The following is a 6,837-nucleotide window of genomic DNA, read 5'->3' as shown; positions in this document are numbered from 1 at the left end:
ATTACTAAATTTACTAAAATTAACCTTTGCATAAAATTGCATTGGACTTTGTTTTTGTAACTCACCAAAAGGTAATTCGAAAGAACAAGAATGACTAAGAAAATTTTATTTCAAAAATGGTTAACAAGGGGGATCTGCTGTATTTTCAGATTTGGTAAAGCAATTATTAGTAATTCTAAGGTTAATAAAGCCACATAGAGAGGCCTTTAACAGACCTGAGAAGAAAATAATTAATGTCAAAGAAAAGTATATGAAATTAAGGGGGAAGGTACATAATATTCAACAGGTTAGGGCTGATATTCTATGGGTAGCCTCTTTGGAAGGGGGTGATGACTCTTTGTGTGATTCAGCTGGGGAAGTGGCAAGACCTCATAGAGCAAACAAACTGGAACTCAGAAATTGGAGGGAACTGCAGTCTCTCTCTGAATCTTCCCTTTTTTGGCTTCAGGACAGTGTTTCTCAGAGTGAGAAGTGTCAATTAAGTGTAAAAGAAAAATGACAATGGAAACCCTGTTATAAACAATGTTAAACAGATTTTCTTAACACAGGACTTCTCAGAACCTTTAATATGCTCGCAGCTACCATGACTTTTCAAGAAAGGCATACAGCATGGACTGTTGACCAAACTTATTTAACCTCTGAACCCATTTTGAGCATACTTCTGGACTAGTGTTCCATTTAACACACTGCAGGGAAAACTGGATCAATCCTAATAGGAAGGAGATCTGTCCATGGGTGTATCAGTTAGGGTTCTTGATAGAAACAACAAGCCCGCATCTGCATAGTTTAAGCATATAAGAAATTTATTGAGAAGGTAACCACTTGTTCTCAGACTCAGTGTGAAGGCTTGGAAAATGGGGCAGGACCAAGGAAAGGAGGACATCAGAGAAGACTCCCTTCAAGAATTCCTTTGAATTCCCTTGAAGACTCTGGTATCTCTGAGGTAGTGCATTATTGTCTTGGTCATGCAGATGGTGACATATGATTGCTTGTGCCTGAGTAGTATTTGAGGGAGCTTGAAAGAAGAAATGTCTGATCCTTTTTGTCTTCTGACTTGGGGTTGTGGTCCTATCTACCACTGATTTTGAGATTTTTCATTATTAAGAAGGGTACTGCCATCCTGGAAAAAGAGACAAGTATCTCTACAGCCCAGTACCTGTATACACACTTTCCCTCATCCTAGCACTTCCCCAAGCTGCTCTTGCCTGACCTAGTGCAGCTGTAAGCTGTCCAGACACATCTTCTTTCCAAGAGTGGACAGTCCACTGTCTTCTGCAGCCAGCTCCAAGTCCAGCATCACTGAGTGATGTGTCATCCTCTTTAGTTCTGTCATGACCCTATCTGGGTATCCAATGATAAGTGAGAGGAAAAAGAAAAGAAAGAGAAAGAAAAATGAAATTAGATAAAAAAGATACATGACACAGCAAGAAGGAAATACAGGTATAGTGGCTTTAGACCTTGTTTCTGCTAAGTTCACAAGGCCATGTGACCACCCTCCATGACCATCTATTCTGTCTTCCTTTGCTCTTCAGTCAGCATGTCGACTGCCTGTGTTCTTGACTTGGTGGAATGAATCTGACCTTTGTTTCTGAGCTGTCTTATTCCTCTGTTGGTCAGCCCATTTGTTAAGGATGCCAAACTTGGCAGGTTGACCTAGAAGATGCCCCAGGGTATCTATTGCTTGAGTTTCAGTCAAAATCCTCCCTGCCCCCTATATTAGACATCTATGGCTGACTAACAAATTACCCCCAAACTCAGTGGTTTTAACAACAGACACTCTTTACCTCAGTGTGTGTGGGCTAGAATCTAGGTGTGGCTTAGCTGGGCACCTCTGTCTCAGTGTCTCTCATGAGGTTACGTTCAGGCTGTTGGGCAACAGCAACTGTGGTCTCATCTGAAGACATGACGAGTGGGGGAGGGTCATTCTTTCAAGATCCCCAGGGCATGACTACCAGGAGGCAGAGATCATTGGGGATCATCTTAGAGGATACCTACCACATCCCATTTATGTGTCAGTGAACCTTCTTCCCTTGACTCTCAGACCAACCATTCTACATGGTAGACATGGAGATATATTTCCCAGATCCCCCTTCAAAGAAGAGCTTGTTGCCTGAACTGGTTGTTGGGGCTGTGAGCAGATGGTCTCCAGCTGTCAGCTCCTTCAGGGTTGTCCTTCTGTGGGTGGCCTACACTCAACGAATGATTAAGGCAGGGTTCATCAGGTAGGGACATTTTAGTCTAACATGGGACAAGTCTGGTGAGTCATTGATGCTCTGGAGCTCCTATAGGGCTGACTCGTGTTTGTTGGTCCTGTACTGAAGTTCCACAGTTTTGCTTCTCTCTCTGCCTAATTTTGCCTTTGCCCACTCCCTTCTGCAGATGTTGCTCCTTCATAGAAAATCCTATACACCAAATGCCATCTCAGTGTCTGCTTTTGGAAAATCAAGTCTGAGACATTGCCAAACCTATGATCTTTTTTCTTAAACCTGTTTTTTCCAGTGACATGAGGTGTTTGAAATAGCCTGATAGCAGTCCCAGCTCCTAAGTCAGGGGAACCATTGTTGTGTTCTCTGGTAGAAATATCTCTCCTCTGGGTACCCCCAGTCAGCAGATCTAGACTTTCAGAAAGGAAGTAAGACAATTGAGGATAGGTCATTTTATGTCAATGTGAGAGATACTACCTAATTATACTCCTTAGTATAAATACTCTAGATCCATGTACTTTGGGGGAAGAAACAGCCCTATTTTATTATGATTTTTTAAAGATTTTATTTATTTATTTGACAGAGAGAGAGAGAGACTGTGAGAGAGGGAACACAAGCAGGGGGAGTGGGAGAGGGAGAAACAGGCTTCCTGCCGAGCAGGGAGCCCGATGTGGGGCTCAATCCCAGGACCCTGGGATCATGACCTGAGCTGAAGGCAGACACTTAATAACTGAGCTACCCAGGCACCCTGAAATAGCCCTATTTTATTTTATTTTAAAGATTTTATTTATTTATTTGAGGTAGAGCAAGATTGAGAGAGACAGAGGGAACACAAGCAGGGGGAGTAGCAGGCAGAAGGAGAAGCAGGTTGTCCACTAAGCAGGGAGCCCGACATGGGGCTCAAGCCCAGGACTCTGGGATCATGACCTGAGCCGAAGGCAAATGTTCAACCAACTGAGCCACCCAGGCACCCCAAAACAGCCCTATTTTAAAGCAGATCCTACATCTGTTGAGCACCTCCCAGTGTTTCAAGGCATTGTCTCCTAGCTGGGACTGCAACAGACTCTTCAGGGCCCAAGTCTGTCGTTCTGCAAGGCCAGCTCTGACAAGGTCTTCCGTTCACAGGCTCTGAGTGCTCCTTGTCCTTCTCTTGCACGTCACTTAACACAGCACGTGATATACTTATTGGGGCTATATTTATTGTAAGCTCCTGTGTTTATTGCTGACCACCCAGTGCAGTCTGGCACCCAGAAGGTGACCTTGCTGAATGCCTTTGGTGAGAGGTTTGGGGCATGTTCTTGATTCTCTGTGAATATGTTAGTGTTTTATGTGAGTGACTGCCAGGGCTGTGGGTTACTGTTTTCAAGGCCCAGAGCCATGAAGCAGTAGAGTCTTGAGGTTTGGGTTTCTTGGCCACAACATGGCTCTGTCCTTTTTTCCCTTGCCAGTTCAAAATCATTAACTCTGGACAAGGGCTACCAGGCATCTTCATTCACCAGTCTTCTACACAGAGCAAATCTTGTTATGCAGCACTAAGGTGTTTCCATAGAAAGTTGTCTCACTGCTCTTGAACTTACACAGGTGACCTACGCTCCCCTAAATAACTCATCCACGCAGCACTGTATGGAAGAGCCAAGATCCCACGCCAGAACTCAGGTTTTCCCACTCGATCGGTGGTTTTCAACCTTGACTACATGTAGGACTCACTCAAGGGTTATTAAAGATGTTGATGCCTGAGCCCTAACCCACATCAAATAAGTCAGAATTTGGGGGGGGGGGGGCCTTGGCTTTTTTTTTTTTTTTTTTTACAAATGTGTTCCAGGAGTTGAGGACCCCTGTGCTGGGTCCTAGACACATAACTCTCATGCTCTACCACCCCACCCGGGGAAGGGGGCTCTGTGAGCATATAGTTTTCATATGGTTGAAAGTCAGATATATTAGGAGAAAAGTTTACTTGTGGGAAATGAAAGCATGAACCTATATTTCTTTCTTTCTTTTTTAAAAAGATTTTATTTATTTATTTGACAGACAGAGATCAGAAGTAGGCAGAGAGGCAGGCAGAGAGAGAGGAAGGGAAGCAAGCTCCCTGCTGAGCAGAGAGCCCAATTCGGGGCTCGATCTCAGGACCCTGGGATCATGACCTGAGCTGAAGGCAGAGGCTTTAACGCACTGAGACACCCCGGTGCCCCTGGACCTATATTTCTGTACTGTGTTTGATTTGATTTGATTTTTTTAAAAGATTATTTATTTGAGAGAGAGAGAGAGAGTGGGAGTGGAGGGGCGGAGGGAGAGAATCTTCAAACAGACTCCCCACTCAGCACAGAGCCTGACACGGGGCTCGATCTCAGGACCCATGAGATCACAACCTAAGCAAGAGTCAGATGCTCAACTGACTGAGACACTCAAGTGCCACTCCCTGTACTGTGTTTTAAATAGGAGTAGTCTGGGAGAATGTCACATTTTACACCATTTAAAACTGCATGTTTTTTGGTTGTTGCTTTAGGCTTAATCATGGATACACTTTATTTTCCTTGCAAGAACACAGGTGGAATGCCAAGAATTATTCAGAGAGAACTGCATTCTGCTGCAGGATAGGAACCGTCACTGTTTTGTTCAAGGTGGAGTTCCCAACAGCTAGGCGTCGAGACCGGCACCCAGTGAGTATTTGATAAATTTCACTGGGTGGGTAAATGGATGCTGGAGTGACTGGATGCAAGGCAATACCATGAATTCCTGTGGGGATGTTTCCCATAGAGGAACATCCTGGAGACAGGATGGGAGACGCTCATCCTAAGGGTCCTGGATGAAAGCCTCAGCCGGTAGGAAACAAGAACGTCTCTAGGGAGCAGCAGGAGGCAAAGGAAGTTTAAGGTTCCAGGTAGGACGACTGAGCCAGTTAAAGGGCCAGCTGGAGATCTTAAGTTGGGGAAAGAAGTTCGTACATGGTAAGCTGGGAGAATAACCTAAAAGCATAAAATGGTGGCTGAGAGCAGTTATCTCATTACTTGTTGCAAAGGAGCAAAATTGAAATATTTGGAAAGAGAAACCTGTTGCTAAAGTTGAAGAAGAAAGTTGGAGGGAACCATACACAGCATCAGGGCATGAAGTGAACGGTGTTACGATTTGTTAGAGTGTAGGTATATATTGGGATTTTAAAACTTATTGGCTTAGTGGCTTTCGTTTGCAGAGGCCAGAAAGCCCTGTTATGACATTGGAGATGTTGTTGTGGGATTTGGGGTTTTCGGAGGTCCTGTTCTTTTTTGTGGGTTTGGGTACAGATTTGCGTAGCACGTGCATCACGCAAGTCGCATCAAGACAGAACTGGACAGTGGCTGGGTTTCACTCACTCTGGGCATTGGGAACCTGACTCCAGTTGCCAAGCAGGATCCCTGTGCTCAAGGACGAAGTGATGATTATACAAGAACTCTTTGGCTTGGATGGTTCAGAGCAGCTTCCTCTGCCTGAAACACAGCGATCCTTCCACAGAGTCAGGCTACTGCTCATATCCACACCACCCTGCACATGGTGTCGCCAGACGTAATGGTATATTCACTCACGTCTGGCCTGTGGTCATTGTTTCAGAGAAACCTGCCCCTACCTAATGTTCCAAAAAAGAGGAACCTCTTCCCAAGGTCAAGGAAGGCCTGGAGAGGCCCCCTGCAGGGTCCTTGGTCCTTTTCAAGCTTGGGAGAGTCTTGGGAGATGCACATGTTTTCAACAAGAGGAACACTATTTCTGTGGGCAGGGTCTCTGGCTGTCTTTCTCCTCACACCTGGTGCACAGTGGGTATCCCAGAGGAATGTAAGGATGAGTGGTCCCACCTAGCACCGCTTTCCTATTGGTTTCTCTGCCCTTGCCCCTGTTGCCAGAGCACATACTCAAAGGGTAGCCTAGGAGCCTTTGATTATCTGGGGTCTGCTGGTCAAACCTGGCATCCCATGATACACAAGGGTCTCCTCTGATGCTGTGAACAAGCCTGATCAGATGTCACAGTGTCTTCTTTCTCACATCATAGCCATTTTCCCCTCTTTGTGCTCCTCTTCTTTTCCCCACCCCTCTCCCAGTGTGTTGTCTACTCTAGTTTCCTCCATGCCTTGACTGGAGGGAACTGGATTCCTCTCCTTGGAGATGACTCTTGGTCCTGCTGGGGCATTTCAAGCAACCTACATCTCTTCTCCACTCCCACTTTTCGTGTCCATGGTCTACCCCAAGCAGAAAGAGAATCCTGACCAGAGAAGGGGAAAAGTGGCCAAACTGTTTCCTTCCACCACTGTTCTACAAAGAAGGTCTTAGAGCCCCAGGGGCACGGCAAGTGGGAAAACAGAGAGATGACCATGAACTTCCCTTCCTGTTGTCATAGCAGTGATTTCTGGTCACTCTAAGTCTGGCCTAAAGTTCCTCCTCTGTTTGGAAGAGCTGGGCTTGCCTGAGTGTCCAGGAGAATCTCCCATTTTCCTGGCAGGAAAGTATGGTTGAGGCACCTGCCTCCTTCTCTTTTTCCTTCCCAGGCTCTCAGCTCAGGGGCCAGAAAGGCCCCGAGAGGGATGCACGGGAGATGAGCTCAGTCAATGCCTGTGGACAGATGAGCACGGCCATAGGAAAAGAGCTCGTGATTCACTCCTTCCCTGTCAAG

Source organism: Enhydra lutris, unplaced genomic scaffold, assembly GCF_002288905.1.
Source record: "Enhydra lutris kenyoni isolate GAN:26980312 unplaced genomic scaffold, ASM228890v2 scaffoldscaffold18, whole genome shotgun sequence".
NCBI lineage: Eukaryota > Metazoa > Chordata > Mammalia > Carnivora > Mustelidae > Enhydra > Enhydra lutris.
Note: the sequence above shows the minus strand (reverse complement) of the source record.